The following is a 12500-nucleotide window of genomic DNA, read 5'->3' as shown; positions in this document are numbered from 1 at the left end:
TGCCTGGAGCTCACAGCCTCTTAAAACCCGGGTTTCTGAAATCGGGCTGGAACGGCCTGAACGAAGTCGATATGGCGAAAGCAGGGAAACCAGTTCTCTGCCCCCTGTTTGTACTTTGCCTTTTTTTCCTCTCACAGGAGAACCGGGACACACACAGGCTGCACAGCACCACGTCAATCCCAGAACAGTGCCTGATCCCGGGCAGGGCTGAGAGGAGCGCCGCCGTCCTCTGCCTGGAGCTCACAGCCTCTTAAAACCCGGGTTTCTGAAATCGGGCTGGAACGGCCTGAACGAAGTCGATATGGCGAAAGCAGGGAAACCAGTTCTCTGCCCCCTGTTTGTACTTTGCCTTTTTTTTCCTCTCACAGGAGAACCGGGACACACACAGGCTGCACAGCACCACGTCAGTCCCAGAACAGTGCCTGATCCCGGGCAGGGCTGAGAGGAGCGCCGCCGTCCTCTGCCTGGAGCTCACAGCCTCTTAAAACCCGGGTTTCTGAAATCGGGCTGGAACGGCCTGAACGAAGTCGATATGGCGAAAGCAGGGAAACCAGTTCTCTACCCCCTGTTTGTACTTTGCCTTTTTTTTTCCTCTCACAGGAGAACCGGGACACACACAGGCTGCTGCGCACCACGTCAGTCCCAGAACAGTGCCTGATCCCGGGCAGGGCTGAGAGGAGCGCCGCCGTCCTCTGCCTGGAGCTCGCAGCCTCTTAAAACCCAGGTTTCTGAAATCGGGCTGGAACGGCCTGAGAGAAGTGTGTTTGGCGAAAGCAGGGGACAGAGATCTCTGTCCCCTGTTTGTACTTTGCAATTTTTTTTCTTCTCACAGGAGAACCGGGACTCACACAGGCTGCAGCGCACCACGTCAGTCCCAGAACAGTGCCTGATCCCGGGCAGGGCTGAGAGGAGCGCCGCCGTCCTCTGCCTGGAGCTCACAGCCTCTTAAAACCCAGGTTTCTGAAATCGGGCTGACAGGCGCTGAGAGAAGTGTGTTTGGCGAAAGCAGGGGACAGAGATCTCTGTCCCCTGTTTGTACTTTGCCATGTTTTTCTTCTCACTGGAGAACCGGGACACACACAGGCTGCAGCGCACCACGTCAGTCCCAGAACAGTGCCTGATCCCGGGCAGGGCTGAGAGGAGCGCCGCCGTCCTCTGCCTGGAGCTCGCAGCCTCTTAAAACCCGGGTTTCTGAAATCGGGCTGGAACGGCCTGAACGAAGTCGATATGGCGAAAGCAGGGAAACCAGTTCTCTGCCCCCTGTTTGTACTTTGCCATTTTTTCCTCTCACAGGAGAACCGGGACACACACAGGCTGCAGCGCACCACGTCAGTCCCAGAACAGTGCCTGATCCCGGGCAGGGCTGAGAGGAGCGCCGCCGTCCTCTGCCTGGAGCTCACAGCCTCTTAAAACCCGGGTTTCTGAAATCGGGCTGGAACGGCCTGAACGAAGTCGATATGGCGAAAGCAGGGAAACCAGTTCTCTGCCCCCTGTTTGTACTTTGCCATTTTTTCCTCTCACAGGAGAACCGGGACACACACAGGCTGCACAGCACCACGTCAGTCCCAGAACAGTGCCTGATCCCGGGCAGGGCTGAGAGGAGCGCCGCCGTCCTCTGCCTGGAGCTCACAGCCTCTTAAAACCCGGGTTTCTGAAATCGGGCTGGAACGGCCTGAGAGAAGTGTGTTTGGCGAAAGCAGGGGACAGAGATCTCTGTCCCCTGTTTGTACTTTGCCATTTTTTCCTCTCACAGGAGAACCGGGACACACACAGGCTGCAGCGCACCACGTCAGTCCCAGAACAGTGCCTGATCCCGGGCAGGGCTGAGAGGAGCGCCGCCGTCCTCTGCCTGGAGCTCACAGCCTCTTAAAACCCGGGTTTCTGAAATCGGGCTGGAACGGCCTGAACGAAGTCGATATGGCGAAAGCAGGGAAACCAGTTCTCTGCCCCCTGTTTGTACTTTGCCTTTTTTTCCTCTCACAGGAGAACCGGGACACACACAGGCTGCACAGCACCACGTCAATCCCAGAACAGTGCCTGATCCCGGGCAGGGCTGAGAGGAGCGCCGCCGTCCTCTGCCTGGAGCTCACAGCCTCTTAAAACCCGGGTTTCTGAAATCGGGCTGGAACGGCCTGAACGAAGTCGATATGGCGAAAGCAGGGAAACCAGTTCTCTGCCCCCTGTTTGTACTTTGCCTTTTTTTTCCTCTCACAGGAGAACCGGGACACACACAGGCTGCACAGCACCACGTCAGTCCCAGAACAGTGCCTGATCCCGGGCAGGGCTGAGAGGAGCGCCGCCGTCCTCTGCCTGGAGCTCACAGCCTCTTAAAACCCGGGTTTCTGAAATCGGGCTGGAACGGCCTGAACGAAGTCGATATGGCGAAAGCAGGGAAACCAGTTCTCTACCCCCTGTTTGTACTTTGCAATTTTTTTTCTTCTCACAGGAGAACCGGGACTCACACAGGCTGCAGCGCACCACGTCAGTCCCAGAACAGTGCCTGATCCCGGGCAGGGCTGAGAGGAGCGCCGCCGTCCTCTGCCTGGAGCTCACAGCCTCTTAAAACCCAGGTTTCTGAAATCGGGCTGACAGGCGCTGAGAGAAGTGTGTTTGGCGAAAGCAGGGGACAGAGATCTCTGTCCCCTGTTTGTACTTTGCCATGTTTTTCTTCTCACTGGAGAACCGGGACACACACAGGCTGCAGCGCACCACGTCAGTCCCAGAACAGTGCCTGATCCCGGGCAGGGCTGAGAGGAGCGCCGCCGTCCTCTGCCTGGAGCTCGCAGCCTCTTAAAACCCGGGTTTCTGAAATCGGGCTGGAACGGCCTGAACGAAGTCGATATGGCGAAAGCAGGGAAACCAGTTCTCTGCCCCCTGTTTGTACTTTGCCATTTTTTCCTCTCACAGGAGAACCGGGACACACACAGGCTGCACAGCACCACGTCAGTCCCAGAACAGTGCCTGATCCCGGGCAGGGCTGAGAGGAGCGCCGCCGTCCTCTGCCTGGAGCTCACAGCCTCTTAAAACCCGGGTTTCTGAAATCGGGCTGGAACGGCCTGAACGAAGTCGATATGGCGAAAGCAGGGAAACCAGTTCTCTACCCCCTGTTTGTACTTTGCCTTTTTTTTTCCTCTCACAGGAGAACCGGGACACACACAGGCTGCTGCGCACCACGTCAGTCCCAGAACAGTGCCTGATCCCGGGCAGGGCTGAGAGGAGCGCCGCCGTCCTCTGCCTGGAGCTCGCAGCCTCTTAAAACCCAGGTTTCTGAAATCGGGCTGGAACGGCCTGAGAGAAGTGTGTTTGGCGAAAGCAGGGGACAGAGATCTCTGTCCCCTGTTTGTACTTTGCAATTTTTTTTCTTCTCACAGGAGAACCGGGACACACACAGGCTGCAGCGCACCACGTCAGTCCCAGAACAGTGCCTGATCCCGGGCAGGGCTGAGAGGAGCGCCGCCGTCCTCTGCCTGGAGCTCACAGCCTCTTAAAACCCAGGTTTCTGAAATCGGGCTGACAGGCGCTGAGAGAAGTGTGTTTGGCGAAAGCAGGGGACAGAGATCTCTGTCCCCTGTTTGTACTTTGCCATGTTTTTCTTCTCACTGGAGAACCGGGACACACACAGGCTGCAGCGCACCACGTCAGTCCCAGAACAGTGCCTGATCCCGGGCAGGGCTGAGAGGAGCGCCGCCGTCCTCTGCCTGGAGCTCGCAGCCTCTTAAAACCCGGGTTTCTGAAATCGGGCTGGAACGGCCTGAGAGAAGTGTGTTTGGCGAAAGCAGGGGACAGAGATCTCTGTCCCCTGTTTGTACTTTGCAATTTTTTTTCTTCTCACAGGAGAACCGGGACTCACACAGGCTGCAGCGCACCACGTCAGTCCCAGAACAGTGCCTGATCCCGGGCAGGGCTGAGAGGAGCGCCGCCGTCCTCTGCCTGGAGCTCGCAGCCTCTTAAAACCCGGGTTTCTGAAATCGGGCTGGAACGGCCTGAGAGAAGTGTGTTTGGCGAAAGCAGGGGACAGAGATCTCTGTCCCCTGTTTGTACTTTGCCATGTTTTTCTTCTCACTGGAGAACCGGGACACACACAGGCTGCAGCGCACCACGTCAGTCCCAGAACAGTGCCTGATCCCGGGCAGGGCTGAGAGGAGCGCCGCCGTCCTCTGCCTGGAGCTCGCAGCCTCTTAAAACCCGGGTTTCTGAAATCGGGCTGGAACGGCCTGAGAGAAGTGTGTTTGGCGAAAGCAGGGGACAGAGATCTCTGTCCCCTGTTTGTACTTTGCAATTTTTTTTTTCTTCTCACAGGAGAACCGGGACACACACAGGCTGCAGCGCACCACGTCAGTCCCAGAACAGTGCCTGATCCCGGGCAGGGCTGAGAGGAGCGCCGCCGTCCTCTGCCTGGAGCTCACAGCCTCTTAAAACCCAGGTTTCTGAAATCGGGCTGACAGGCGCTGAGAGAAGTGTGTTTGGCGAAAGCAGGGGACAGAGATCTCTGTCCCCTGTTTGTACTTTGCCATGTTTTTCTTCTCACTGGAGAACCGGGACACACACAGGCTGCAGCGCACCACGTCAGTCCCAGAACAGTGCCTGATCCCGGGCAGGGCTGAGAGGAGCGCCGCCGTCCTCTGCCTGGAGCTCGCAGCCTCTTAAAACCCGGGTTTCTGAAATCGGGCTGGAACGGCCTGAGAGAAGTGTGTTTGGCGAAAGCAGGGGACAGAGATCTCTGTCCCCTGTTTGTACTTTGCAATTTTTTTTCTTCTCACAGGAGAACCGGGACTCACACAGGCTGCAGCGCACCACGTCAGTCCCAGAACAGTGCCTGATCCCGGGCAGGGCTGAGAGGAGCGCCGCCGTCCTCTGCCTGGAGCTCGCAGCCTCTTAAAACCCGGGTTTCTGAAATCGGGCTGGAACGGCCTGAGAGAAGTGTGTTTGGCGAAAGCAGGGGACAGAGATCTCTGTCCCCTGTTTGTACTTTGCCATGTTTTTCTTCTCACTGGAGAACCGGGACACACACAGGCTGCAGCGCACCACGTCAGTCCCAGAACAGTGCCTGATCCCGGGCAGGGCTGAGAGGAGCGCCGCCGTCCTCTGCCTGGAGCTCGCAGCCTCTTAAAACCCGGGTTTCTGAAATCGGGCTGGAACGGCCTGAGAGAAGTGTGTTTGGCGAAAGCAGGGGACAGAGATCTCTGTCCCCTGTTTGTACTTTGCAATTTTTTTTTTCTTCTCACAGGAGAACCGGGACACACACAGGCTGCAGCGCACCACGTCAGTCCCAGAACAGTGCCTGATCCCGGGCAGGGCTGAGAGGAGCGCCGCCGTCCTCTGCCTGGAGCTCACAGCCTCTTAAAACCCAGGTTTCTGAAATCGGGCTGACAGGCGCTGAGAGAAGTGTGTTTGGCGAAAGCAGGGGACAGAGATCTCTGTCCCCTGTTTGTACTTTGCCATGTTTTTCTTCTCACTGGAGAACCGGGACACACACAGGCTGCAGCGCACCACGTCAGTCCCAGAACAGTGCCTGATCCCGGGCAGGGCTGAGAGGAGCGCCGCCGTCCTCTGCCTGGAGCTCGCAGCCTCTTAACCCTTGTGTGGTCTTCGTTTGGACTATACACCTTTTGTCCTTCAGGTCAAATTGACCCGGTCTGTTTTGAATGCTTATCACGCATGAGGTGTAAAATTATTTCCAAATTTTTTTGTTTCTCCTTTTTACTGAACTTGTTTCCAACATATTAACATATAGTTTACATATATTTTTGTTATTCATGGCATGAAATTCCTAATTTGCATAAAATTACATCTCATTTTTGAGTAAAAAAAAAACAGAAATTTTGAATTATTTTTTTAAGGTTATTATCAGAGGCTTACAAATTGGTGGAATACCAGAGAGAGGTATATGACAAAGTTTAGTCAAGAATTTTTTTTGAAACCATTTCAATATTTTTAATGAAAGCAAATAGTCACACTTGTCGTCCTCCCGGATCAAATTGACCCGGTCTGTTTTGAATGCTTATCACGCATGAGGTGTAAAATGATTTCCAAATTTTTTTGTTTCTCCTTTTTACTGAACTTGTTTCCAACATATTAACATATAGTTTACATATATTTTTGTTATTCATGGTATGAAATTCCTAATTTGCCTAAAATTACATCTCATTTTTGAGTAAAAAAAAAACAGAAATTCTGAATTATTTTTGTTAAGGTTATTATCAGAGGCTTACAAATTGGTGGAATACCAGAGAGAGGTATATGACAAAGTTTAGTCAAGAATTTTTTTTGAAACCATTTCAATATTTTTAATGAAAGCAAATAGTCACACTTGTCGTCCTCCCGGATCAAATTGACCCGGTCTGTTTTGAATGCTTATCACGCATGAGGTGTAAAATTATTTCCAAATTTTTTTGTTTCTCCTTTTTACTGAACTTGTTTCCAACATATTAACATACAGTTTACATATATTTTTGTTATTCATGGTATGAAATACCTAATTTGCATAAAATTATATCTCAGTTTTACGTAAAAAAAGAACAGAAATTCTGAATTATTTTTGTTAAGGTTATTATCAGAGGCACACAAATTGGTGGAATACCAGAGAGAGGTATATGACAAAGTTTAGTCAAGAATTTTTTTTGAAACCATTTCAAAATTTTGAATGTGAGCAAATAGTCACACTTGTCGTCCTCCCGGGTCAAACTGACCCGGTCTGTTTTGAATACTTATAAAGCATGAGGTGTAAAATGATCACACTATTCTGTGTCACATATTTTTAGCCAACTTCATTCCAACTCATTACCACACATTTTAAACTCTTTTTCTGTTTATTCTTCCTAATTTATGAACAACAAACCTAATGTATATGTCAAACTTTAGCAAGGATATGCAATTGTATTCATAAATAATAGATGGTGACAAGTATGAATTTCCCCAAAAACATTTTCAACTTCACTAGAAAAATCTAATCAGTAGAACGTGTGTGTGTGTGTGTATGTAATTTCATTGAACAATCAAAAACCGAAAAACTGTGTGTCAGTGTGTCTATCTGTCTTTATTTGCATGCATGGCAGACAACAATGCTGTGCCTTTTGCAAATATGTGCATTGCATTTTTGGCACTTGGTGCTGGTTTTGTTGTCACTTTCGCAGGATTGACACCCGCTTCCCTTTTCAGTGATGGTTGAGGAGGAGCAGCTGCAGAGGTTGATGTAGCTGCAGAGGGTTGGTGCATCCTGCTGGGCATACATGACCAAGCTAGCAGAGGCTGGTGTGCGGGGAAGTACCTGGCGCCGTCTCATAAGAGGCATCACAAGTTCTCTTCCCAGTTGCTCAAGGAACAGCCTCCTCCTGTGCCACTTCCGCTCATTCCAGCTTGGGTCAATCTCTCTCCATAACACAAAGGAGTTGTATGCCGACACATCAAGCATGTTGTAAAACACGGTCAGGGGCCAGCGGGCTGTCTTTCGTTTACAGCTGTAAACACTCGTGACCTGCAGCAAGAGTAAAAAAAAAAACCTGGCAAATCAAAAAATCTAAATCAAAAATGTTTTTTTTTCCCCACAAAATTGCAATGCATAGACCTGAATGAATAAATATTACATGAAAAATGCTAAATAAATACCTTGTCGAGGTTGTCGACTCCCCCCTTATTCTTATTGTAATCCTGGATGATCTTTGGCTTTTTGTCCTCTGTGGCACTAACTGCAGTGTCCCGGTGCAGAGTGCTCATGAGAAGCACATTCTTTCTTTTTTTGGGGCAGTAGGAGACAAGAGCATGTGTGTCAGTAAACACAAACTTGGAAGAAAATCTGGCCCTCTCTTTGGTTGTCAGCAGCGCAGGGGGAAGCTCTGGTTTACTTTTTCTCACAGTTCCCACCATGGCCATCTTCCTCTTGAGCAGCTCCTGGCCAAGCACATAGGATGTGAAAAAGTTGTCTCATGTGATGGTGTGTCCTTGGAGACTCTCCGTCATCTCGAGAACCACACGCTGTCCCTGGTTTTTCTCAGGCTGACCATCTGCAGGTTTTCCTGTGTATACCTGCATATTCCAGGCGTAGCTGGTCTGGGCATCGCAGGCCACCCAGATTTTGATGCCATACTTCCCTGGTTTACATGGCATGTATTGCTTGAAGCCACATCGCCCTCTGAATGGGACCAGGCGCTCATCCACAGTCACATCAGGGCCAGGAGTGTACATCAGCTGCAGACGATCGACCCACTTGTCCCACACCTGTCGGATGGCAGCTAGTTTGTCTCTGGCACGACGTGCTGGTCCTAGTGTCACGGTCATCAAAACGAATGACTCTTGAGATGATCTGAAATTTCTTCAGTGGCATGGTAGCACAAAAAATTGCCCTCCAGACTCAGCATGCCACAGGCTGGATGTAGCCTCCTTACTGGACCGATAAACACCAGCAAGGATCAAAAGACCCAGATATCCCTGCAGATCTGTCTTATCCTTGTTCTTCCACTTGTCACCATACACACGCTGCCCCTCCTTGTTGGTCATTTCCAGCACTATCTTTTGAATTTCCTCTGACATGAACAATTCAAATGTCGACTTTATGGTATCAGCACGAGACACAGCGTACCTTGTTGGCCCTCGGGGGATCCTCTCCCTTTCTGCACCCAACATACGTCGCCGGTCACTTGGAGGAATGGAAGACCAGCAGATTTTTCCATCTTTGGACTGGAAAATATCTTCCATTTCAGCAGGCTCCTCTTCATCACTCGATTCGTCAGTTGTAGGAAAATCTTCATCACTTTCAGTGATGCTCTCTTCCTCGGACACTTCCTCCTCTTCTTCTGCAGGTTCTTCCTCATCTCTCTCTTCCTCCTCCACAGGGCTGAAAATTAGGTCCAAAGCCTGTGTAACCGTGTAGGTCCTCTTCATCTTGCCTTGTCAAGATCAAATGTGAAATGCCCCAAGAATTCTTTTTCGTTGTTTACTGTTCATTTGTTCCCAATTGGGTGAAGGCATATCAAAGACGTGAAATGTATATTGTTTACATCTTTGAGGTTTGAGGTGAGCTTTGAGGTTGGGGTGTGGGTGTGGGGGGTTGGTGTGGTGGCGCGTGTGTGTGTGTGAACCCTCATGTGGGTAGATCATAACTTGCAATGAGATAATGTTTACACACCTGTATCTTTGAAGTTGTGTGTGTGTGTTTGTGTGTGTGTGTGTGTGTGTGTGTGCTTGTGGGTGTGGGGTGTGGGGGTGTGTGAGTGAGTGAGTGGGGTGGGTGGGGTGTGTGTGTGCGTGTTCATTGGGCTTGAAAGCGCAATAGTTTGACCCACTGCAACACTAAAAGTGGCCGGGTCAAATTGACACGGGAGGATCACAGGTGTGACAAATTTAAATAAAACACTCATAATTTAACAAAAATAGTCATCGTTCAATTTACTTAAAAAGAGCATAGTATGGAAGCACCCATGCAATTTTCAGGTAATTATATGGAAGAAAACCAAAGTTATGACATACTAACTTTTTAAAATCGGGTCAAAATGACCCGAAAACCACACAAGGGTTTAAAACCCGGGTTTCTGAAATCGGGCTGGAACGGCCTGAGAGAAGTGTGTTTGGCGAAAGCAGGGGACAGAGATCTCTGTCCCCTGTTTCTACTTTGCAATTTTTTTTCTTCTCACAGGAGAACCGGGACACACACAGGCTGCAGCGCACCACGTCAGTCCCAGAACAGTGCCTGATCCCGGGCAGGGCTGAGAGGAGCGCCGCCGTCCTCTGCCTGGAGCTCGCAGCCTCTTAAAACCCGGGTTTCTGAAATCGGGCTGGAACGGCCTGAGAGAAGTGTGTTTGGCGAAAGCAGGGGACAGAGATCTCTGTCCCCTGTTTGTACTTTGCAATTTTTTTTCTTCTCACAGGAGAACCGGGACACACACAGGCTGCAGCGCACCACGTCAGTCCCAGAACAGTGCCTGATCCCGGGCAGGGCTGAGAGGAGCGCCGCCGTCCTCTGCCTGGAGCTCGCAGCCTCTTAAAACCCAGGTTTCTGAAATCGGGCTGACAGGCGCTGAGAGAAGTGTGTTTCTCGGCCCCCTGTTTGTACTTTGCCATTTTTTTTCGCCTCGCGCCCACTGGTACACCGGCTCGAGCTTTGCGGCCCGTGGTACCCCGGCAGCAGCTTCGTGCCCCTGGTACCCCGGCCGCAGTTTCACGCCCCTGGTACACCGGCTACTGTTTACTGACCACATTGTCACAAATGCAGTACCCTGACACACACAGACAGACACACACAGGCACACACAGACGCACACAGACACACACAATGTCTCTGTCTGTGTATCTCTCCCTCTCACACACACAGACACACATACATACACACGCACTCACTCACACACAAGTGCGCGTGTGCACACACACACACACACACACACACACACACACACACACACACACACACACACACACACACACACACACACACACACAGTGTCTCTCTCTCTCTCTCTCTCTCTCTCTCTCTCTCTCTCTCTCTCTCTCTCTCTCTCTCTTTCTCTCTCTCTCTCTCTCTCTCTCCCTGCGCTCTCATCCAGGTGCACAGCCTCACGTGCACTCCCAGGCTCCAGCTCACCTCCAGGAAGGAGAAAGAGCACAAGTTATGCAGGTTTCATGCACTCTCAGCCCGCCAGCAGACACAGAAGGCGCTCTGCTTTCAGTCTGGAGCAGAGAAGACTGCACACACGCACACACACATCCTCCCTGCACTCTAGGGCTGCAGCTCACCTCCAGGAAGGAGCAGGGCAGAAGTTATACAGGTTTCATGCACTCTCAGCCCGCCAGCAGACACAGAAGGAGCTCTCCTTTCAGTCTGGAGCAGAGAAGACTGCACACACACACAGCCTCCCTGCACTCACAGGCCGGAGCAGAGCACAAGTTATCCAGGTACCGTGCACTGCACTGTCAGGCTCCAGCTCACCTTCAGGCAGGAGCTCAGCAGACTGCACCAAACAGCCTCCCTGCACTCACAGGCCGGAGGACAGCACAAGTTGTCCAGGTATCATGCACACTCAGCCCGGGGCACAGCACACAAGTTATGCAGGTACCGTGCACTGCACTCTCAGGCCCGAGCTCACCTCCAGGAAGGAGAAAGAGCACAAGTTATGCAGGTTTCATGCACTCTCAGCCCGCCAGCAGACACAGAAGGAGCTCTGCTTTCAGTCTGGAGCGGAGCAGACTGCACTCTCAGGCCCGAGCTCACCTCCAGGAAGGAGAAAGAGCACAAGTTATGCAGGTTTCATGCACTCTCAGCCCGCCAGCAGACACAGAAGGAGCTCTCCTTTCAGTCTGGAGCAGAGAAGACTGCACGCACACACACACAGCCTCCCTGCACTCACAGGCCGGAGCAGAGCACAAGTTATCCAGGTACCGTGCACTGCACTGTCAGGCTCCAGCTCACCTCCAGGAAGGAGCAGAGCAGAAGTTATACAGGTTTCATGCACCCTCAGCCCGCCAGCAGACACAGAAGGAACTCTGCTTTCATTCAGGAGCACAGCAGACTGCTCACACAGCCTCACTGCACTCTCAGGCTCCAGCTCACCTCCAGGAAGGAGAAAGAGCACAAGTTATGCAGGTTTCATGAACTCTCAGCCCGCCAGCAGACACAGAAGGAGCTCTCCTTTCAGTCTGGAGCAGAGAAGACTGCACGCACACACACACAGCCTCCCTGCACTCACAGGCCGGAGGACAGCACAAGTTGTCCAGGTATCATGCACACTCAGCCTGGAGCACAGCAGACTGCACTCTCAGGCCCGAGCTCACCTCCAGGAAGGAGAAATGGAAGAAGTTATGCAGGTTTCATGTGCTCTCAGCCCGCCAGCAGACGGAAAAGGGGCTCCTTTCAGTGTGGAGCGGAGCAGACTGCACACACACATCCTCCCTGCACTCTCAGGCCCGAGCTCACCTCCAGGAAGGAGAAAGAGCACAAGTTATGCAGGTACCGTGCACTGCACTGTCAGGCTCCAGCTCACCTCCAGGAAGGAGCAGAGCAGAAGTTATACAGGTTTCATGCACCCTCAGCCCGCCAGCAGACACAGAAGGAACTCTGCTTTCATTCAGGAGCACAGCAGACTGCTCACACAGCCTCACTGCACTCTCAGGCCCGAGCTCACCTCCAGGAAGGAGAAAGAGCACAAGTTATGCAGGTTTCATGCACTCTCAGCCCGCCAGCAGACACAGAAGGAGCTCTCCTTTCAGTCTGGAGCAGAGAAGACTGCACGCACACACACACACAGCCTCCCTGCACTCACAGGCCGGAGCAGAGCACAAGTTATCCAGGTACCGTGCACTGCACTGTCAGGCTCCAGCTCACCTCCAGGCAGGAGCTCAGCAGACTGCACCAAACAGCCTCCCTGCACTCACAGGCCGGAGGACAGCACAAGTTGTCCAGGTATCATGCACACTCAGCCCGGGGCACAGCACACAAGTTATGCAGGTACCGTGCACTGCACTCTCAGGCTGCAGCTCACCTCCAGGCAGGAGCAGAGCACAAGTTATCAAGGTAT

The sequence above is a fragment of the Lampetra planeri genome, unplaced genomic scaffold (assembly GCF_965212315.1).
Source record: "Lampetra planeri unplaced genomic scaffold, kcLamPlan1.2.h2 scaffold_276, whole genome shotgun sequence".
In the NCBI taxonomy this organism is placed as follows: Eukaryota; Metazoa; Chordata; class Hyperoartia; order Petromyzontiformes; family Petromyzontidae; genus Lampetra; species Lampetra planeri.
This window is presented reverse-complemented; position numbering follows the sequence as displayed.